This window comes from Leptonychotes weddellii, chromosome 16 (assembly GCF_054177405.1).
Source record: "Leptonychotes weddellii isolate Sample4059 chromosome 16, ASM5417740v2, whole genome shotgun sequence".
NCBI lineage: Eukaryota > Metazoa > Chordata > Mammalia > Carnivora > Phocidae > Leptonychotes > Leptonychotes weddellii.
This window is the reverse complement of record NC_138384.1, coordinates 26,214,609-26,238,588: the sequence shown is the minus strand read 5'-3', so window position 1 is coordinate 26,238,588 and position 23,980 is coordinate 26,214,609.

Here is a 23,980-nt window from a genome sequence, read left to right as displayed (position 1 = left end):
CCCGGGGACAAGATGGGGGCCATCTCCACTTCCGATGGCTCCGGAGTGTGCAGATCTGAGTCTCAGAGTGCCCGGGCTCCATTCTGTTTCCTCGGGGTCTGGGAGCTGGGAGACAGCCTTTGGACCCTCCCTTTCTCTTCTTTCTCTATCTCTATCTCTCCAACTCATTCTCTCTTGCCCCCTCTGTGTCCCTATTGCACTCTCTGTATGTGTATCTCTCTCTCTCTATAGCTGTGTATGTCTCTCTCCCTCCATGTCTCTGTCTCGCCTTCTCTGTGTCTGTCCTTGTCCATTTCCCTCCGTGTTTCTCTCCTTTTCTTTCTCTCCATCCCCCTCTTTCTCCCATGTCTCTCTGACTCTGTCTCTTCTTCTTTCCCATCTCTCTTTCTGTCTCTTCTCTGTCATTCTCTGCCTCTTGTCTGCTTCTGTCTGTCCTCCTTTGTCTCATGCTTTTGGTACTTCTCTCTTCCTCCTGTCTCTGTCTCTTTCTCGCTCTCACCCCAAGACCATCAACCTAAAATGGACTAGCTCCCTGGAGATTCCTGGCCGTGCTCCTTGAGACGTCAGCAGCACAGTGGAATCAGAAATCCAGCTCAAGGTTTGCAACCTTTGGCTGCTGACTCTCCTGTGCTTTGGCTTCTCGCCACCTCACTCCTTTGCTCTGCACATCTTCTTTCTTTAGCAGCCGAGGATGTGCAGGTGGTGGTTTTAGTGTCTTCCCTGCTAGGGTCCAGAGCAAGGTCACCAAGCATTGTCGTGATACTCACGTGCCTCCGCTCCTCGCTATGCACCTGCGGCAGACAGCGCCCATCGCTCTTTCCCCCTGAGCCCCATGTCGCTCCTTCTGAACAAAGTGCTCCAGGGAACTCCACCTAAGATCGGAACAAACAGAGAAGACACAGGAGACAGAATGGGTGTGCCATCCCCGACCTAAACAGTAGAGAGCTCAAACTCATCTAGGAGTAGCCCAGGCATGGCCATCATGGAATAATTAAAGGAGCAGACATTGCGAGCCCTTGACACCGGGCTCTGCGCTTTACTATGGCAAGTCACCTAGCTGGGGCACAACCCAAGGACTGTCTGACTCTGAGCACCGAATGGGGCTGTTCTTCCTCCCATTTCAGCAAAAAAGATTCTGATGGCTCCTTTTATGGGGCTCATGCCACATGCCCATCCCAGTGCGAAGCATAATCCCACAAATTCATAATCCCATAAGGTAGCCACCATGCCTACCACCTCCCATTGAGCAGATGAGGAAACTAAACACCAGAGAGGTTAATTCACCTGCCCAAGGTCACACAGCCCGTTGAGCAGCAGAGCTATGGTGATGGGCGGCAAGCAAATTAATAGATTCCAACTGGCATCTCTAAATTTATATTTCCGCCTCCGCCGAGGGCCCCACCACTGCAAGTAATCCTGAAAATTCGTCATGAAGCTTTCAAAACAATTTATGCAAACAAACCTCAAGTGGGGCTATTTGTATTGGCAGCCCATTTCACTTAACCACCCACAACAAGGAACAGATGGCCAGAGCGTTGGACTCGCCTGCAAAGAAAACAGGAGGGGCAAGAGCATCAGAAGCCGCCTTCCTTCCCCCCACGCCTGCCCAGCTTTGTGACGATTACAGGCTTGTGCTTGTTTATGTCTTTGATTCCGTTGTTATTTTATGTACTTGTGAAACCGACCCGGCATTTCATGAGACAAGTTTGTTCAAAGACCATTTGCCAACCATCTTCGGTTACCAGGAGCCTGGCTTTCAACGCTGAACTTGGAGTCCTTTCCCGACTGAACCTTCTGGAAAGGGGCATAGCAGGAAGTAGAAACAGCCTGCAGATGTTGGATTGGAGATTGGCAAAAACCTTCCAGACAAACAGTTGGAGTCATATTCACCTGCCCCCTTTTTTTTTTCCCCTTTGTTTCAACTGGGCATTTGCCACTCGAGGTGGGGACCAGTCCTGGGCTGAGAGGCAAATCCTGGATTCAAACCTGTCTTTTACCAGCGGCACTGACATTAGACGAGCTGTCTAAACTCTCTGAGACGTCGAAGAACTCATGAATGAGGCTATGAGTACCTCCTCGGCAGGCTTGCTGTAATATTTGAATGATATTTGGATAATGTATATATCTGAGTGATTTGTCCGTTATTTGTTTCAACCCAAAGTAGTCGGGTGGCTGTCTCCATCACAGGCCAGTTAATCAATCAACCAATAAATATGGCTGAGCATGGATCATTTTCAAGAGGCGTCTGGAAAAGAGTCAAAGAGAATGAAGTCAGGGTCTCCAGCCCAGAGGAAAAGTGCCCGGGACTGTGGCCGATGGTTATTTTCCAAAGATCGCTACAATACCTCCCATCCCAAATGCTCTTCAAGTGTGTCTTCGACACTCTTCCCACTGAGAGGTGGGGACTCTCTTTCTCCCCCTTGAACCTGGACGGGCTCAGGACCAAAGGTGAGGTGATGACTTGGGACATCCAGTCTAGCTCATCATAGGCTTCTGCATGGTTCTCTTGGGGCGTTTGTCTTTGGGACCCTGAGCTGCCTGGTGAGAAGTCTGATGCTGCCATGATGGGAGGAAGCCCAGTCCACATGGAGATGTCGGTGTCCAGCCAACAGTCACCATCAAATGCCAGACCTGTGCGTAAAGACATCTCCAGATGATTTCTGCCCCAGCCATGAAGTCACTGCCAGCCTCAGTGAGGGTGGGGGAGGGTGGGGGCAGAAATTGTCTGAGAAGAGACCCCAGACATCTTGGCACAGTTCTACCCATTCCTAATTCCTGCCCCACACCCGCTATCGACAGAATACAATGATTGCCTTCGGTGCTAATCGGGGGGCCAACGGCAGCCACAGGTAACTGGAACAAGAAAACAGAGTGAGACATAGACACATGAAACGTTCATTTAAAATATATACTGATACGTGTCCTAGAGAGTAGTCAAGCTGGGAGCTGAGAGGAGGGAAGAGACGTGTGGGCTGGAGGTCAGGAAATCGTTTTTGAGGCAGTAAGGCAAAATTTAAGCCTTAATTAAATGGGTATTATTTGGATCGGGGAGTACAAGGTGAAGGGAGTTCACTTATTAATAAAAGAACCCATAACTCAATATGTCTATAATGATTATAGTAATAACAATTATAGTAATAGCTAATGATGTGGGATGATAATTTTAAATACGTACCAATTATTGTTTTTCTCTGGTATTTCCTGTTACCCCCTGACCCCTCCTTACCTCTTCAGTGGCAACACCATATGGCATCCATTGCCTCAAGGAAAGGAAGTGAAAGCAAAAGCAGAGAAAAGGTACTTGTGAGCCAATCTGCTGAGCCCCGAATCTCCTTCGAGAAGACGCAACAAGCGGGAGCCATATTTGTTCATATTGGCTCAGAAAGCCAAACTGCCTTTCTGAGATTAGATCAATAGTCCCTGCGTGTGGAGATGCTTCAGCGGAGTGTCTGAAGAAATCAAGAGGAGCATTTAGATATCTCTGGATCTGGGCAAAGGGCCTTAAAACTTGACCCCCACCCCCATCCCATCCTCAAGAAGGGATATTTAAGGAATTCCAAAGCTGAACATACCAGTGTCCCTGTTCCCACAGCAAGAATAAGACTCCGGTGGGAGTGGGAGGTGGGGGTGGGAGAGCAGAATAAAGAGGTGTGTCCAACCAAAGAGGACACACACCCTCACAGGGGCTCCTGTAGTGAGCCAAGGACAATGGGTCCCTCCATGGAGAGGTTTCCAGAAGCCCAGCGATATGAGGGGGATGTGGAATGTCTTCTCAGGAAAGAAGGCCGTCCCAGCAGTGACAGGTATGGACACATGACCAGAAGCCAGGTGGCAATAAAGATGACTCAGCAGGTTCCAAAAGAGATTGAGGATGGTCACCCTCGTCCCCCCCACCCCCATGCCCTGCTGGAACTAGGACATCTCACCAGGGAAAATAGACAACACAAAACTGACTGGTTTCTAACTTTGGGCTTAAAATTGAGATTGAACTATTTAGCAAAGCAAAGAAAGTTACACTTGTTTTCACTCTGGCTACATCAACATTTATTGAGTTTCACCAAAGGGGAGGAACCTTGCCGGGCTCTTTTCTCCTTGGCTCCTTACGAGGAGATGGGTCCCAGCTTCATTTTTCCAGAGAAAGGAAATGAGTCCCAGAGATGTTGAATAATTTGTCTCAAGTGACTCAGCCTCTAAGTGGCACAGTAGGGATTCAAACCCAGGACTACATGACTCCAGAGAACCTGCTCTTCACACATGCTCCACAGCACCTTCTCCGGGTATCTGTTGTCCACACTGGAACTCGCTTCCTTTCAAGTTCCTAAATCAATATGAACCTGTGTTCTAGAATAACCACATGTGCTAAGAAGGATGGGCTAGGTTATGCCGCAGTAACAAACAACTGAAAATCCGCACACCTTAACACAACAGAAGCACGGTATTTTGCTCACAACGTATATCCATTGGAGGTCAACCTGAAGGTTATGTCCATCCAACTCCTCATTCATGGGTCTGGGCTGTTGAGGCCTCCTCTATCTGGAGGGTTACCAGTTACTGGGGCAGGAGAAGGAGGCAAAAGGTGAATTGCACATTGACTCTTAGAATTTCTGCCCAGAACAACACACAGGTCATGACATGTGACACGTCACTTCTGCTCACATCCCATTGGACAAGGCAAGTCAATGGCTCCATTGGTAGGAAGTGAGAAAATCTCATTCTACCATGTGCCCCGATGTAGGAGAACTTGACTCTGATGGTGATATTGCTAGTGACAATCCCATGTGACAACTCCATTTGTCATAAAATCACATTTAATAATGGAGGAGAGAGACGGCATAATGCGGCCTCTGATGAAACTCAATGCCCCAGAAGTTCAACCAACTGACAAGACCACAGACTATTGTGACTAATTTTAAACGCTTCTCTTAAAATCCCCTGAGTATCCCCACCCAGGTGACTTCTCACCAAGCATCAAAGCTACAGGGACAATGAAGCTTTGATGATACTAAAGAGAAGTCTGAACTCCTGGGAGGAAAAAGGATGGTGAAGGCTTAGTATCTCCTCCCTCCTTCTGCAGGGCCCCCTTCAATATATTTCTAAGCCATCTCTGCCCTGGAAGGGGCCCCTGACTCCTCCTCAGCCACCTGAAAATCAGACACATTTAATGCCACATTTCTAGTTTGGAGTGTAAAACACCTTTTCTGCTGATGTCCTAAATGTACCACTTGTCTCTTTGATCCCATCTACACTCAGATCATGATTCAGGGAAGCTGAAGCCACAATACACCTGAGCCAAGGAACATTTCCCAATGTGGCTTCAGACACTCCCATTGCCCTTCACAGCCACGAGAGGACCAGCAGGTCAGCAAAGCTGGGACTGAGGCATGAAGCAGGGCCTGAGCTCAGAGATTACAACTTCACCTGGGGATTTTGGTTGCATCTTTAACACCAAATGATAATTAATCCTCCGAAAGGTCTCAGATGTTAATCCCCCAGGAAATCTTAATTAACCCTTATTAGGATTAGTTCTGAATCTTGGGAGGAAATAACAGACACATCCAAGTAATACTAAATTGTGAATGCATCATCTTTCATACAAAGAAAGGGTTCATCACCCCTTTATTCATCCAACCAGCCATTCATCCATCCATCTTTCTATCCATTTATCCATCCATCCATCCATCCAACCAGCCATTCATCCATGCATCCAACCATCCATCCGTCCGTCCATCCATCCATCCATCCATCCACTCATTCAACAATAATTAAATGTAGACATGGTCCCTGCCTCATGCAATTTATACTCTAATGGAGATTGGGGGAAGGATGGACAGCCATCACATAATTACACCAATATGTCATTACAAAGTGACACATAAAAAAGAAGGTATATGTAGATCTGAGAACAATTAGAACTAGTGTGGAAGACATCACTAGTGTCCACCTAGTTCTCTCCTCCCTGGGCATTCAGGAAATTGACATCTCAGATTTTGGGGTCATGTGACATGTTCTGGCCCATGAAACGGGACCCACTGACACACCTCTCCATGATTCTCCAGCCTCTCATTCCCCTTTGAGGTAAATGTGTTGAGAAGGTGTAGCCACAAGAAGGAAATAGCCCTGAGTTATCACACTGTGGAGCAGGGTTCTGCAGAGTTGCCTGGATCTGCAGAGGCCTTGACATGACTGAGAAGTGAACTTCAGCCATGATGACCTGCTAAGATATGAGGTGGTTGTTACTGCTGCGTAGGTGAGCTTAGCCTGACTAATGCCCTAGGGCAGGGCAGGGCAGGGGGTGGAGTAAGACTTCTATAAGAAAGTGGTGGTTCAGTTGGAATCTCCAGGATGAGGAGGAGTTAATTCTATAAGGTAAGGTAGGCCTCCTGCCTGGGGTCACCCACTGCCATCTCCTTGGCCTCCTATGACCCTGGTCAGGTCTTTGCCCTGGCTGGTGCCGGGTGAGAGAGCACAGCCCAGAGAGATGGGCCCTGCAGGCCTGGTGCCAAAGGCTGCAAAATAAGCCAGAGGTGGAGGACCTTTCCAGGCGGAAGCACCAGCCTCCAATGAGAGCAAAGCTGGCCCTCAGCATGACACCAAAAATCGAAGCTTTCAGGGGAAAAAAAAGGAGATGGCATAGCTGTTGTGGTTGAGAACATGGTCTAGAACCACACTGCCTGGGTTCAAATCCCGATCTATCACTGACTATCTGTGTGACCCTGGACAAGCTCCTCAACCTCTCTGTCCTCAGTTTCCTCATCTGTAAGATGGGAATGATAGGGGGCGCCTGGGTGGCTCAGTCAGTTAAGCATCTGACTCTTGGTTTCTGCTCAGGTCGTGATCTCAGGGTTGTGAGATGGAGCCCCACATCGGGCTCTGGCTCAGCGGGGAGTCTGCTTGAGATTCTCTATGTCTCCCTCTCCCTCCGCTCCTCCTGCTCGTTCGCTCTCTCTCAAATAAATAATTAAATCTTAAAAAAAAAAAAAAAAAGATGGGAAGGATCATAGTACCTACCAGCTAGAGATTTTCTGGGGGCTACTAGAGTTAATGTTCGGAAAGGACACTTAGGATGGTGCCTCGTACGCAGCAAGTGCCGGGTGAGACTCTACTGGGCAAAACAGAAGAGAGAGAACAGACAGCAAGCCAGCCTGGGCTCCGTCCGATGGTCCTTTGTCCAGTCCTGGGAAGCAGTGTGCCAGAGAGGAGCTGCCCGCTGACTCTGCCAGGTGCTCTGTCACCCAGTGAGGTCCTGAAAGCAGATTCCACTTAGATGAGGGTCCCCTTCTCTTGGGGAGAACTGAGAAGACAGGAGAGGGGAACTTCTCCCATCTATCAGCAAAACGCCTTTGTAATCGGATAACATAGAGGACAGACCTTAAGTTTCAGCTAGTCGAAGCTCCTCTTTTAAAGTTTTAATTCTTTCTAGGAATCCCAATCAGCCTCCTTCTTTTGCTTGCATACCTCCAGTGACAGGGAATTCACTATCTTACGGGTCAGCCCGTCCTCCACTGGAGCACAAGGTTTGCCCACTAGCTTCTGCCCATTGGGCTTAACTCTGCCTCCTGAAGCCCCATAGACAGAGTGTGCTGTCTTATCTACACTCCACTAGCAAGGGGAGTGGGCGCAGAGAGGGAGCCAGTGGCCAGAGCTGGTAGGATGGGGACCTGGATGCTAGCTAGCCACCTGTCATAGGAAGCAGGGGCATGTTGAAAAACAACAGTGACCTCATCAGCTTTCTACTTTAAAAGGATCTCTTTGGGGGGCTGTGTGGTGGATGGACGGCAGGGGGGCGAGGGTGAAGGCAGGGGGCCAGGTGCTCAATTACTGCTCATTAATGAATGTTGAACACCTCAGAAGGACTTGCCGGCAGCAATGGCCGGTGATAAAAAGGCACTTCTTCGTGGGGCTTCCTGAGCTGCTGGGCTCGCTCGTCTCAAAGCTCTCATCACACTGTGCTGTAATTATCTGCCTACTGGTCTGTACCCCCTCAGGACAGAGTTCCCCACCCGCAAATCATCCCCGTAGCTCACCCCGTACTCCTGTGAGAGTGCCTGAACCAAGGCAATTTCTGGAACAACTTTGCAAACACGAGTTCTTCCATGGTTGTCGGTGTGACTGACTCCAGGACCATAAGAGCAGTCCTCCGTTACAGCTGGAAGGAGGTAAGTTAGACAATAAGCAACCTTTCCCAAAAGCAAGGAGTACGTGGGCAGCTCAGAAGCAACCTGCCCGTGGATTGGCGGTGATGATATGATTTATCATCTAATGGGGGCACTTGTGTTGGGGACAAAGGCTGAGCCAAGTGGAACGCCAGGACAGCGGGTGTAGGCTGGGCGGATAGGGATGATGATCGCCCATTATTTTCTGCTCCTTAAATCCATTTGTCAGCTTGAGATCATTTTGTTAATGGCACCACCAAACTTCCACCACCAACCCTCCGACCCCAAAAGCTCAAAATCTTACCTCTTCTCTGTCTTCCCTGACTCATGCCACTTGGCAGGTCTGCTCACTTGCTTCTCAATTTTCACCAGATGCCTCTTCCTTCCTTTTTCTCCTGATGGCACCCTCATCTGGGCTCCACTGCCTTCCTCTTGGAAAACCAGAGCACACAATTAACAAAACAGGTGCATTCATAGCTGTGAGGGCTCCTTTGACATGTGGACTCGGCTGGACCACAGGGCACCCAGATATTTGGTCACACATTTTTCCAGGTGTATCTGTGAGGGTGTTTGGGGATGACGTGAATATTTGAACTGATAGACTGAGTCGAGCAGACTGCCCTCCCCAATCATCCAATCCACTGAAGATCCAAATACAACACAAAGGCTGACCCTCCCGTGAGTAAGGGGCAGTTCCTCCTGCCTGACTGCCTTCAAGCTGGGACACTGGATTTTTCCAGCCCTTGGACTTGAACCGCAACATCAGCCCTTCCTAGCTCCAGCTTACCAAGTGCAGAACTTGGGACTTGTCATCCCCCATAATCATATCATTCAATTCCTTATGATAAGTCTCTCTCTCTCCATATATATCCTATTGGTTCTGTTCCTTTTTTAAATTTTATTTTATTTAAGTTCAGTTAATTAACATATAGTGTATTACTAGTTTCAGAGATAGAGTGCAGTGATTCATCAGTTGCTCATAACACCCAGTGCTCATTCCATCACGTGCCCTCCTTATGGTTTGTCTCCCTCTCTGATTTCATCTTATTTTATTTTTCCCTCCCTTCCCCTATGATCCTCTGTTTTGTTTCTTAAATTCCACATATGTTCTGTTTCTCTGGAAAACTCTAAGACAACAGCTATGTCCCAGTACCCAGCGCAAGGCTTGGCATTTAACAAGGGCCAATGCTCCCTGAATGTGGGACCAGATTTAGAAACTATCGAGGCCCTGAGCCTTGTAAAGATAACAGGGTCCCCAACTCTCTATACATAATCCAAAATATAGATAATAGTAAGACACAAAACACAAAATATATAATACGTTAAAAAATATTTTAAGGGGCGCCTGGGTGGCTCAGTCGTTAAGCGGCTGCCTTCGGCTCAGGTCATGATCCCAGGGTCCTGGGATTGAGCCCCACGTCGGGCTCTCTGCTCAGCGGGGAGCCTGCTTCTCCCTCTCCCACTCCCCCTGCTTGTGTTCCCTCTCTTGCTGTGACTCTCTCTGTCAAATAAATAAATAAAATCTTTAAAAAAAAATTTTTTAAAAGCGTATTCTAAGATTATCAGATTATAAGATTCAGGAAAAATCTATTGAAGCTGAACCTTGGGTGGGGTGGGGTGGAGTAGGGGGGTTTCCCTACTTTGCTCACGCCCTAGGCACATACTGAGTCTACAACTGGGTGATCCCAACTGGCTGAATGAATGAATGTAAGAATGAATGAATAAGCATATACATGTCTCGGGTAATGAAGAGAAACTGACTATTCTTCCACCTTTCTTAATTTGAGCATTAGCGTAGTTCCAGCAGGGATTTTTTTTTTTTTTCTTTTTTCTTTTCTGTGGTGCTGGTTACTTGAAACTTGCCCTTTAATTCCCGTGATGCAGCAGTTTAAACTAATTAGCTTCTGGGTATGACTCCTTCCCAGCTCACCATCTGACCCTGAAACCCGAGCTTGCTGCTGGACCCCTCTGTGGGGCTCCGTGCAGATTCTCCAAGAAGCAGCCTCCCCACGTTGGGGAGGACGGTGCCCACTGACTCTTGGACAGATCAGGCCTTGGCTCTGCTATCTCCTTGTTCCAGCTCGGCAGCGAAATGAGCAACCATTCCCTCAGAAGTTCGAACACCCACAGTGGAGCCAGAGAGGGAGCCGAGATCTCCGGGTAGTGAGAGCCACAGTGGGGCACCTGCTCTGGAGAGCACCATCTGTCCGCTAGGGAGCCTGGGCTGATGTTGGTACTTGCGTTCGTTTCTGCCCTTTGGGGGTCATTCATCATCATAGATGACGGAAACTCCTGCGTCATTCAGCCATTCTTGGCTGTTTAAAAAAAAAAAAAAAAATGGATAGAACCTAGGCTGCATCTCTGCCTTTTGCATGAGCCCAGAGAGAGGCAAAGAAGAAACTCTTCCCGTTCAGGCTGCTGTGTATGACACCCATTGGCTGTGAACTGGGTGAGGTTTTCCCAGGCGATTTTGATTTTCATTGTTTGCTCTTTTCCTCGGCTGTTTTGAGCACTTTCTGTGCATCCGGCACCACTTGGAGACGTTTAACTTCATCCCCTCTATGAGGCGGACGATGCGGGGCGGTGATGAGAAGCTGTTCTGACTCAGATCCCAGCATTTACTCGTTGTGCAACCTTCTGTAAGTCCCTTAACTGCCCTAAGCCTCAGTTTCTCCTTCTGTGGAATGGGGAACGCGGTAATAAAAATGACCCACTCAGTGGGGTTGCTGTTGGAACTCAGCCGCTTAATTCCAGCCAAGGGATTAAAATCGGGCCTGACCCTTAGTAAGAGCTCGAGGTGCCCAAGCACTTATTGTCCCACTGTTCACATAAGCAAGGGGAGGACGCCCAGGGCGGGGAGGCCAGTTTCCCAGGGTCACAAAGCTGCAAAGTCAAAGAATCCAGACTCCACCCTGGGCCTGTCTGATTTCAGACGCCCAGCTCCTAACTGCCGCTGCTCCCTGGTTAAGAAAATACAGAGGGAGCCTTGCCTTGGGTAATTCAAGTTCCGCTTGATCAAAAGGGGATAACAGATCTAACATGTCACAGCATTAGACTTGTCTGACAGGACACTTTCTACGTGACGGTTTGCCGGAAACTAATATCCTTCTAAGAATTTACCCCTTGATTTTAAAATGTCTTTCTCCAGGTGTTTCTGTTTGTTGTTGTTGTTGTTGTTTTTCTTTGTTTCTTTGTCTGCATGGGATTTAAGCCTCATATTTCCACTTGTTGTCCCTTTTCAATATAAAGTTAGACATTGCGTCTGTCCAAGTCCCCAGTCACTTGGTGCTGCGTGCATGGGGGGCTGGAGGACACCTGGTCCCGAGCCCGTGTTTATGCCCGGAGAAGGCAAGGGTTCCCCGGCCTTGTGGCAGGCTGGACCCCAGGATGGGGGCCTGAGTCCATGTGGACTCTCAGCGCTGAGACGCTGAGCCACACTGGCCACCTAACTTCACGCACAAGGCCCCCAGGATGGTGGCGGGTGCAGCAGAGCCCGGGGCCCATCAGACGTGGTAGAGAGCTTGCTGGGTTTTTCTTTCAGGCAGTTGTTGCTGGAATGATGCTGAGGGACTGGCTACCGTCCCTGCCGGGGACTGGGCAGGAGGCCCTTGGAATAGGGAGAAGCACGGCCTCCGAGTTTGACCTTGATCCTGGGGAATGGTGTGAATGGGTCCTGAGATGCCTTCTGTTTCTGTAATCCATCACCTGCTCCATGCAGGCAGCCTCGATTTCAGAATGTCATATTGGGTCCCTTGAGTCTGGGCCATGACCCACGGAGGCCGAGAGGGTCTTTCCTATAGGTAACCTAGCTAGCTTTGCTCCCCTCTGCTCACCCCCACTTTCCTCTGCTCACCCCCACTCCCCTCTGCCCACTTCTGCTCACCTCTGCTCACCTCCTCTCCACTCTGCCCATCTCTACCCACCTCTGTTCACCTCAGCTCATCCCCAGTCCCCTCTGCCCACTTCTGCTCGCTTCTGCTCCCCCTGCTCCTGTCTGCCCGCCTCTTCCGGCTGCACTGATCCGGCTGAAACCGTTCTTGTTCCAGGGAGAAAAACCTGGGTCTCCAAGGAGGCTCCAGAGATGCTGGCAGTAACTTCAGGCTGGGCACATGGGGACTAGCAGTGAAATCAAGGAGGGGTGCGATGGGCGGGGGGAGTCCGGGTCCCCGGGGAGGAGCAGGGCTCTGTGCAGAGTGCCTGTCCCATCCTCTCGTGACTTGGTGACTGAGCAGGCCACGGAGAGGGGAAAGAGCCCAGATGACCTGTGGCCTGAATTCGAGCCGAGCTGAATCACAATAGCTAAATAGCAATAGCTGACTCTGGAGGGCATTCACGAGGTACCAGGCTCCGGACTGATCCTCAGAACTGCCCTAGGGGATAAGAACGCTGAGGTCCAGAGAGGTGGCCCCAAATGGCACAACCCCTTGACTCCCAGGCTCCCCTCCCCATTCATGAAAGCTCACACGGAGGGGTAGCCGGGAGTGGGGTCCAGAGCTTTCTGACACCCAGGTCAGCTTCAGAGGGAGAAGCCAGCCTTCCTCTGCCAGCACAGGCTACAAAGCCGAAGGTGGAAGTGATGACGAGGCTTGCCCATAACTCTTCTCTGGATCAGTGACAGAAAACGTGGACCAAGTCGAAACTCGGCAGTAAATGGGGGGCATCTCGCTCCGGCACGCCCTGCCTCTTCCAGTTCCTTGGTTCCCAGGGGCGGTGCATCGGGGTGCACCCGCCTCCCCGGGTCTGGGCACTTGCAGTCAACACGTCAGCTCTCCCACTGTTGAGCTCCGAGACCTCGAGCACATGATTTAACTTCTCTTGGCCTCAGTGTCCTAGTGTGAAATGCATCCTATTACTAATAGTGTCCGCTTCGTGGAGGCATTTTGAGGATGACCGGAGGCAACACAACCAAGGCGCTTTGAAGGCTCTCCCCGAAACTCAGTGGGCCTCACTGAAGGTTTGGGTACTGTTAGTAACCGGGAGGTCTGGGTTCTCGTTTTCTCCCGTTGACATGCCCACCCCACATGCCCACGCCACATGCCCACCCCATACCCACCCCAGCCAAGACAATCTGAGACACTAAGATGTTTATGACAGCAGATAGTCCTTCTTCTGGACTCATTTGCATAGAAAAGCCTTTCAAGGGAAGCGGGCAACTGTTCATGCCAAGGAGCAACTTGCTAATGGCATCAAAAGCCAAGAATGTTGAGGAGTTATTCTGGGGTGTGTGTGTGTGTGTGTTGGGGTAGGGTACAAATGCACTTGCAGAACTACACACACCTCCTCTGATTAAACGCAAAGCTGGCTCTTTCCGGAATGGTCAGAGGAGCGAGGACGTTCTCTGCAAAAGGCCAAGCCTGACTCTTCGGGAGGACACTTGATGCATCTAAGAACCCGGGGTGAGGAAACCCTGAGATCAGAACAGGATCCTGTAGGAATCTGCTGCCAGGGGAAGTATGAGGAGGGAGGGGCCCTGCTACTTGGCTCCACATACTACCTGCCCAGGTGCCCACAGACTGCTTAGAAAGACAGAATCCCTCTTATCTGTGGCATCAGGTTCTGTATTTTAATGATTCCTGGTGATTCATATGCACATTACAATCTGAGAAGTCCTGCTTAGAAAGTTGAGCCCTGGGCGCCTGGGTGGCTCAGTCGGATGAGCTGCCGGCTCTTGATCTCCGCTGAGGTCATGATCTCAGGGTCCTGGGATCGAGCCCCATGTGGGGCTTCCCACTCAGCAGGGAGTCCGCTTGAGATTCTCTTTCCCTCTGTCCCTCCTTCTGTTCTCTCTCTTTCAAATAAGTAAGTAAATCTTTAAAAATTAAAAAAAAAAAAAAGCCAAACCAGGTAGAATGTGTCAGGAGCACTTTAAGAGGAGTCCGTATGAGCCAGGTGTCGGGCACAGTTTGGTGTGAGTGGCGACTAAAGTGTTTAAGGAATCAATGGAAGAAAACCAGGAATGCTTCGGGGTCTGGTTCTCGGATGAAGTGCACCTGACCGGATAAACGTGAGGAGTCAGGAGGACAGCCCCTTGGCGTGAGAACGGGGTCTCTGAGGGGTTCTCAGCAGCCTCACTGCCCCACTGGAGTCGCCCCCCTCTTGTAGCTCCCTTCAAACCTCTCTGAGCACAGAGTGCCTCTCTCCAGCGACAAGGCGGGGGGGCCTCACAAGTGTGTGCAGTGAAGACCCCCCCACACAGCTGGCTGGTCCTGGGCAAGCAAGGGAGCCCTCGCAGGTGAAAGCCCCCAGGGAAACTTCCCTTCCCCCAGGATGCAGGGGACAGCAAGTCCCAGCCTGGCTGGGCTGCCTTCTCTCTGCCAGGCTTGTCGCCCGCCCCTCTCTGAGCTAGCGTGCACACCAGAGCTCATGCTCAGGATTCTCATGAAGGTCGCATGAGAAACTTGGCAGGAGCTCTGAAAAGCACCATAACTCCCGCCCCCCACTTGCACTTCTAAGAATCTGCCCTCGTGGTCAAGAGCACACGGAGGTCCCCGGAGCTACCCGAAGGTCCACGGAGGGGGCGTCTGGGCACAGAAGTGGGGTTCTCCTCCACGCGTCGGCACAGGGGCAACTGTCCTGTTCCCGCCCCGCAGAAGGAGAGCCCCGGTAAATTAGGAGAGCCGACACATTGTGGAGCACAGAAACAGTTTCACTACACAATAAAACAACGGGGGATTCTTTTCAGGGTCTGGAAGGACACACCCAGAGCCAGTTAACCCTGGCAGAGGGGTCAAAGCAGTGTTTCCCAATTTTTTTTATCGCCCCTCGATGTCCCAACCATGAAATGTTTATACAGATACACCATACATCTGTTTGTATACTCTATGTGTATCTGTGCTTTATACAAAAAGAATTAGATTTTCTTAGACCCACAAGAATCAGTGGTGTCCCCTTGGGGACAGATGTAAGCCTTTCCCCTTCCTACCATTATTCACTCTTTTATTTTTTAGCATTGGGGGGTATTTTTTTGAATTTTCTTTTTTTAAGTAGTCTGTACACCCAAGCCCACAATCCCACAATCAAGAGTAGCCCACTCCACCTACCAAGCCAGCCACGTGCCCCCACTCCGGGATTATTTACTTTTTGATTAAGTTTTTATTCAAAAAAAAAAATAGTAGCAGAGACTTATATAGCACTGGGTGCATGCTTCGCACTACTCTAAGAACTTTACACATTTCAAATCATTTAATCCCCATAACAGCCTATAAAATGGGTGCTGTGTTATCTCCATTTTACGGATGAAGAAGTTGAGGTTCCGGGGGAGTACATCACTTGCCCAAAGTCACAGCTAGTAAGTGATGGAGCCAAGATTCAAACCATGGCAGCCTGGGTCCAAAGTTGACATCCTTGATGAAATAGAACTGTGTATCACATCTACAATGAAAGAAAGTGATTTAAAAAAAAAAAAAAAGGAAAGAAGGAAAAGCAGAATGAGGATGGGTTTTGTCTGTAAATGGGTTAACGTAGAGAAAAGTACTTTTCAAGGGGCGCCTGGGTGGCTCAGATGGTTAAGCGTCTGCCTTCGGCTCAGGTCATGATCCCGGGGTCCTGGGGTCCTGGGATCGAGCCCCGCATCGGGCTCCCTGCTCAGCGGGGAGTGTGCTTCTCCCTTTGCCTCTGCCCCTCGCCCCTGCTGTGCTCTCTTGTGCTCTCTCTCTCTCTGTGTCAAATAAATAAGTAAAATCTTAAAAAAAATAATTTTCAAACTTAAAGTGTTTTGTAAACATAGGATTATCTTTTTTATGATGATTAATATGTGAATATCACCACTACTGTTACACTAATAAAACCACGGCCACGCTTGGGGATTTCATCTCAAGCCAGCGGTGGGGGTGGGGACAAACCCATGAAGAGCCCGGGAGCGGGGGGAGAATGAGAGAGCCCCTTTAATGGAGATGAGGCAGAGCACAAGGAGCTGTGAGCAGGAACCTGAGGGCAAAGTATTTAGGCAGCCGCACATGGTTCAGCTGACAGCCCCCACTGCGGGAGAAGGGCCCGCTCCTCCTTTCTCTGCTCAGCTCCCCGGAGTGTCAGCCCCTCCACAGGGAGCACTCACCTAGCTGGGGAGCGGGAGGGGATTCCCTAGAACACCACGCTTGGGTCCGCGCACAGAGTAGGTCACTCTGGTGGAAATGAGGAAGGGGGTCCCAGACCCTACACATTCAGAGGTACCCTCCTCCCCCCAAACATTGTCTCTGAATCTTTGGGATCCAAGGAACACAATTCAAAAACCACCCACCTAGGGGTGTCTGGGTGGCCCAGTCGGGTGAGTGTCTGATTCTTGGTTTCGGTTCGGGTCAGAGTCTCAGAGTGGAGGGATCGAGCCCCACGGCAGGCTCTGGGCTCAGTGTGGAGTCTGCTTGAGATTTTCTCTCTCTCCCTCTGCCCCTCCTGCTCATGTTCTCTATCTATATAAAATAAATTAAAAATGAAACCACTCATCTAGTCCCAGAACCCTTATTTTGAGAAAACTGAGGCTCAGAGAGGGGATATCATTTGTGTAAGGCCACACAGCCAATTGGCAACAAGTTTGGCACTCAAACCGTGTCTCCTGGCTCTGCGGTCACCAAGCCTAACCGCACGATACGACTCTCCTAGGCTTTGAAAAGATGCGTTGGTTTCCTTCCTCTGGGCCACTTGGGTGGAACGGCTCATCTTTCCACATTCTATCAAAATTATCTGTTCATTCCAGGGCCTCTGACCACATTCCCTCAGACTTTTTAGAGGTTTTTGTCTCAGTCTGACCTGATTAGAACCCAACTGAAAATTGTCCCCAGAGTCCAATTCATTAGTGTTTCTCCTTCACTGAGCTCTTTTAGAATAACCCAGCACAAAAATGAAAACGGAAACCTGGACAGAATTTCCGGACATCCATAACACAGACAGCTTGGTATCTTTGAAGCTGAAACTGCTATGGGTCTCCCTAGAGACGGATAGACCCCCAGCTGTCCAGTCTCTGAGGTGACCCTTGGCGGGACATGTTTGCTACTCCAGCCCTGACGTGATCTGCTCATGAAGAGACTCATAGATGTCAGAGAACGCCTGGAATTCTATGTCACCATGGGTGTGCAAGCCCCTCCTCTACCTTCCTGTGCCTGTCCTCTTCATTGGCTCTGGTTCTGTCCTGCAGATCCATGACCCAACCTTAGAATCTTTCTTAACACAGTGGTCTAAGCAGCCCGTTCCAATCTATCACTGTTGGCCCTCAAAATGAAGGGCACTTGCTATTTATTCTCACTCTTGTCCTGCATCCCCATTTTACAGATAAGGAAACAAAGTCCGGAGAAGCTGATTGCACCATGCTTGGGTCTTAAGAATCCCTACAGATTAATAAAGGCCAGCCAAGGAGTCCCCACAATTTTGTCCCCATCTCTCATATTATTGACCTCCATGTTGGTTTAGGAGGTGACTCGGGCCCCGGATCACCCAACTCTTGGCTCTACATGACTGCTCCTGCCTCAGGCTCTTGGCGTTGGTGTTTGATCGTGTATCAGGTAGCGAGGCTGTGTTAACAGACCCCAAAACGCGAGGCCTCAAACACAATCCACCATTACTAGTCCTTAAGTAATAACCTTAGGCAGATATTCCCGATGAGTGGGCGCTTTCCTCCGTGTTGGGATTTAGGGGCCTCATCTCTTTTAGTTGTGTAGCTCTATCAACTGCTGGGCAGGGGACAGTCTTGTCATAATCGGTGTGCAACCAGAGGAAGGGGAAAGAGAAGATGGAAGGGTGGGAGAAACATATTACTTCCACACATCCTTGGCCAAAAATAACACATATTCATTTCTGCTCACATTCCCTTGGCTGGGACTCAGTCACACAGCTAAACCTAAGTGTAGGGGGCACTGGGGAGTGGGGGCTAGCTCCATGGTGATGGTGATGACAAAGAAGGAGAGGACGAAAAAGGGAAGGAAGAGGAGGAGGGGGAGGAGGAGGAGGATTTTTGGTGAATAGCAAGCAATCTTTCCCAGAGTCTCCGCAATCGCAAACGACTCAGTTTGACTCTCTCCTCTGTCGTTTTTCCTAGTTGAACCCCCTCCCCACCCCATTCCAGGTTCCACTTGTCAGAACCTAATCCCAACCACTAGGTTAATGTCAACTGGCATCTAAAGGCATGATTGGCCCAAGTTCGCACAGCAAGGTGGGACTGAGTCATGACTCCAGAACCACCATGCTCCAAAGTTTAACTGAAATAGGCATGTTTTTAGAAGAATCTCCAACACTTAGAGTGTTATAAATAAGGCATGCTCAGCAGGTATTTACATGAGGGAGGTAGGGCTTTTCTTCTTTTCATGCATCTCTGTGTTATCTTCAAACCAGGTTCCCATAGCCGCTCAGTCTTCGGATGGTATGAGTCTCACTTGTAAAGGTAAAAACAAAGATGAATATCAGAACAGAAGGAAAGCACTAAATGTCACGTTTAGTAGATGCTCAGTAAAAGGGGTTTTAGTCACTTGAATGGAGTTAAGGTGTGGTCTGTTCTAAATCCATGCACCAGGAGCAGAACAAAAATGCAAAACTTTTTGTGAATTTTCATTTTGCTTGGTCTTAAGTACCTCCTATTTTTTTTTCTTGTTTCTAAAGCCATATTCTTCTATTATTAAAAAAAATAGAAAACACGGATAAACAAGAAGAAAATTAAAGTGGCTCATAACTCACCAGCCAAGAATGGCCACTTTTAACATATTGATGGGCATTCGGCCAGATTTCATAGCCCTAAAACTTTAAAAAAAAAAAGGGGGGGGGTGGGGCTTTTAAGAGATTTTACCTAATTAGGCAAAAGTGACCGAGTCCCATCCTGCTTCTCGAGAAGTCACTAATGTTTTGCAAGCCATGCTTGATGAAATCTTTGGGCACGGGGGCAAATGCGTGACCTGCATATATTCTTAATATGCTAATTTTTGTTTGGGTTTCTGAACAAAACCCGTCTTTTAAAGGAAAATTTAACAGATCTGAAACCAGAAACCCTGTCCTCCCTAGAGGCATTAAAAAATGCAAACTGAAGGCTTCCCATGTGTGGAGGCTATTACTGATTTCCTTCCAAAAACAGGAGAAGTGTTGCCCTGGCCGAAACGCTTGAGGTCCCAGAGCCAGAAACTGTTTGCTTTCTGCGCACTCATTAACCATGGTGTGGGATCCAATAACTGCTCTAATTTCCTACTTTAAATGTTTTTCTTTCCCCTGCTTTTCAAAAATGTCTTTTTATGTCGTCCATTCACATACCCGTAGTCAGCCCCTTACGCTGCGAGGCTGGTCGTTGCCAGACAATAAGAGACAGAAATCACAGCGCATTACAGTAGCATTAGTGTTGAAAATGGAAATTTAATTTCCAGAAATGAACCTCAGCGTTAAAAGCTCCCTTTGTTGCTGTTCAGATCAGAAATGAATCAGGTCTGAAAGGAAGCTAACGTGCAATTAAAAACATCTCAAAGAGGTATTTGTTATGTGTTAGAACAGATGCGTTGGAATGGTGTTTTGAACCCGGGATGGGGCGGGGGCGGGGGGGTGCTGGATAAATGTTTTTGATGAGAATGAAGATAACAGTAATGCCTTACATATGTACGGTGCTTTTAGCCTTGGTGACAAATCTGGATTTTCATGGGGACCCGGCGGAAGCAGGGCTAGAAGCAGAGCTAGCAGAGGCCTTCAGTGCTCTGCTTAATATAGTTCAAATGAGGGAAAATTCTCCAGCTTCCAGAGAACCACGTTACCTGATGTTGTGGCATAATGGAAGCATATTTTGAAATATTGGCCCGGGGCCTCCTTGATCACTATTTCGAGCTACCCCTGCCTCCCCTCCTCCCACCCCCCAACACTCACTCTGACAGCAGCGGCCAGCCTTCTAGGTGACTGCCCTCGGGGTGCAGAAGGGAGAGAGAAAGAGAATATTCTCATTTCAGTTTCAAAACAGACATTGGAAACTCAGGGCAAAAGCAATCATTTGAGAGCCGAGTTCTTAAGCCCCTGAAACCTGAGGTGTTGAGGTTTGAATATTAAAAGGTGCAGCCCTAAATGTCAGGAACAAGAGGTTTAGGAGCAAACAAATTCAGCTAGGGCCTTCCCTCAACCCGGTGCAAGTCAAGATCTAGAGGGACAATAGGACCTCCAGAGAGGCGAGGGGACCGCAGAGGGGAATCCCTGTGGCTCGGTTGCTGGGGTTGAGACAAGGGAGGCAGCACCCCATTTATTATTTCCTGGGGAAAATATGAATTGGCTGAATTTACCCTAAATTGCCCGCCGCCACCACATCTCAGAGCAGCCGAGAGACAATGGGCTGTCCAACGCTTGAAACTGGAACAGCCACACAACAAACACAGAGAAAAGAGGAATCAAGTTGTTCTAGACCTCACACCTGAACAACTAAAACTTGACCAAATATTTAAATTTTTAAAATTAAAAGTCATGAACTTTCCAGAAGAAAATGGTAGAATGTTTCTTTATCCCCTGGGAAGGGTGAAGATCTTTCTAATAATGACTCAAAGCTAAGATGTCACAGAGGATTGACAAATTTGACTCTTTTAAAGAAACAAAAAAATCTCTGCAAGTTCCAAAAAAAACAGCGGAACACAAGTAACAACTATGTACAGGACTTGATAAGAAGAAGATCAGCCATGAGAGAAAAGTAGACAAGAATAGTAAAAGTAAGTTTCATTGAAAGTGCACCAGGCTACTGTTATTCACCTATCAGATTGGCAAAAGTCCAAAAGTTATATAGCACACACTATTGTCGAGGACAATGGATAACAGACACGCCTCACACATTATTGGTGTACAAAGAAATTCTACAACCCTTGTGGAGGGCAAATTGGCAACATTTATCAGAATTACGATGGGGATACTGTCCCAGCAATTGCAATTCTGAGAAATTATCCTAGGCATATAAACTCATGGAGAGAAGGGACATAAACACAAAACAGTGCAGCTTGTAATAACAAAAATGTAGAAACAACTCAAATGTGTATGATACAAGGAAATACGACGCATTGGTAAAAAAAGAGTTAAGGAATTATTCTATGCACTGACATAGAAAGATTGTCAAAATATATGAAGGGAGAAAGATGATGGTGCAGTATTTTATGAGGAGGAGAATAGGAAAATAAATTCATACGTTTCTGAGTGTGCAGAAAGATATTTTGGCAGCCACACAGAAACAGGTAAAAATGGATGCTGAGGACGGGGGTGGAATAATGGGAACCAGGCAGATTGAGGAAAGGCTGAGAGAAAAACTTTTTACTGTATTTTTAAAATTATACTCTGTGAATATATTGCTGTCCTCTAAATGTACTCTAGTCAATGTATTACAAAGTCAGTAAAGGGGCGCATGGGTGACTCAATCGGTTAGGCGTCCAACTCTTGATTTTGGCTCAGGTCAGGATCTCAGTGTTGTGAGATCGAGCCCCACATCGGCGGGCTCCACACTGAGCATGGAGCCTGCTTAAGCTTGTCTCTCTCCCTCTGCCCCTCCCCACCCCGCTCATGCATGTGCACTCTCTCTCTCTCTCTAAAAATAAAAATAAAAAATCAGTGAAAAATCCTTTAGGAAAAACGAAGTTTTATGTCATTAAGTGGATGAAGGATGAAGATATAAATTATAATAATTTACAGAAGACATCTTTAAAAGTTACATTTTTATACAACATGAGTTTGTGGCTAGTGAAATTTTTACATTTTACAGCATTACCTAAAAGAAAAACTACAGGGTAGTTGTTTTTGGTAGTCAAATGTAATTGGAAGGTATTTAATTAAATTTTAAAAAAAGATTTCATTAGGCAGAACTTTCCAGAACCTTAAATAAGCTAATGGACATAGTGAGTCTCCAAGGGGGAAAGTATAGAATGCAACATGGCCCAACATATTTGACCCAGAAACCTTTTCTTCATGGAGTATTTTGTGGAAGTGCTGCCTTATCTGAATCAGGGATCCAAATTCCTGCAGTTTGGGACAGAGATGCCTCTTTCTTCAAGAACACAGTATCATCTGCCTTTAGAAGGAGATATGAGACCAAGACAGTAACTAGTACCAGACTTTCCCTCCCCCTATAAACAACAAGAAAACTGAAAGGAAACAGCTATCTTCAGACACTGACCAACAGGCAACACAGAACTGTGTGATATTTGAATAGTGTTGCCAGATTTAGTAAAAGAAATACATGATGCCCAGCTAAATATCAATGTTAGATAAACAACGAATAATTTTTAATATGAATATTTTCCATCCAATATTTGAGACATATTTATTCTAAAAAAAACTCACTGTTTATCTGAAATTTGAACTGAAGTGGGTGTTCTGTATTTTATCTGGCAACTGTCTCTGAGAGCTGAAAGATGTAGGAAGTAAGCCCACCTTAGCTTTCTACCTGGAGACACCTTCTGGCCACAAAGCAGGAAGAGGGAACAAATTAATAATAAAATATATCTGGAAAATCTCCAAGTATATGGAGATAAAGCAACACACTCTAAATAACCTAGGAGTCAAGGAAAATATTTGGAGAAAACTTACAAAATGTTTTGAATTAAATGACAATGAGCATACAACATACAAAAATATGTGGCCTGCAGTTTTAGACGGAAATATTTAGCTTTACCTGCTTATATTAGAAAAGCAGAAAGGTCTAAAGCTTCTGTTAAGAAGCAAGCAGAATAAATAAGACATTAATCCCAAAGGAAATAGAAGGAAAGAAATAAAGATAAGAGTGAACATCAGTGAAATAGAAATATGCGGACAAAGAAGGAAAATTAATGAAACCAAAAGTTGGTTCTTTGAAAACATCAGTAAAAGTGATAAATTTCAAGCTAAACTACTCAAAGAAGAAGGGTTAGAAGGAAGAGAAAAAGAGAGAGGAAGCAAAACAAATTGCTAATATTGCAAATGAGAAAGGGTACATCACGACAGTTTCTACAGACAAAAAATAACGGGAAATTTCAATAACTTTACATGAACACTTTTGACAATTTGGATGAAATGGTCAAATTCCTTGAAAATATCACTTAACAAATAGATAAAAGATGAAATAATATCTAAATGGCCTTACAGATATGACATTATAGATATAAGACATTGGACTTATAATTTAAAATCGTCCCACAGAAGAATTCCAGACCGAAAGTAACTTTACTGATTCTCCCAAACATTTAAGGAGGAAATAATACTAACTCCACACAAACTCTTTCAGGAAATAGAAGAGGGACTATTTCCCCACTCATTTTATGAAGTCAGCATTATCCTGATAATAAGGCCATTCAAAAACCTATGGAACAACACTCCTAAGGAACACGAACACAGAAATTCTTAAGAAAATGTTAACAACTGAATCCAGCAATAAATAAAAAGAGATAATACAGTATGACCCAAGAGAGTTTATCCCAGGGATGCAAAATTGGTTTAACATTTGAAAATCAGTGTAATTCAGCATATTAATAGAGGAAAGGAAAAAATCATATATTCACTCCAATAGATCCAGAGAATACATTTGAGGAGATTCAGTACCCATTCATAATAAAAACTCTCTGCAAACTAGGAATAGAAGAAAACTTTTTAAGGGCATCTATGAGAACACCTACAGCTAAGAGTATACTTAATGGTGAAAAACTAAACATATTTCCTGCAAGATCAGGAACCAGACGAATTCTCACTTTCATTCAACATTGTATTAGAGGTTCTAACCTGTGTACTAGGACAAGAAAACGAAATAAAACATGTACATTTTGGAGAGGAAGAAGTAAAATTGTCTTGATGCAGAGCCTTCTTCGGCCACAGAGTGCTAAGAAGCCCCTTAATTAAAAGAAGCCACTTGGGGCGCCTGGGTGGCTCAGTCGTTAAGCGTCTGCCTT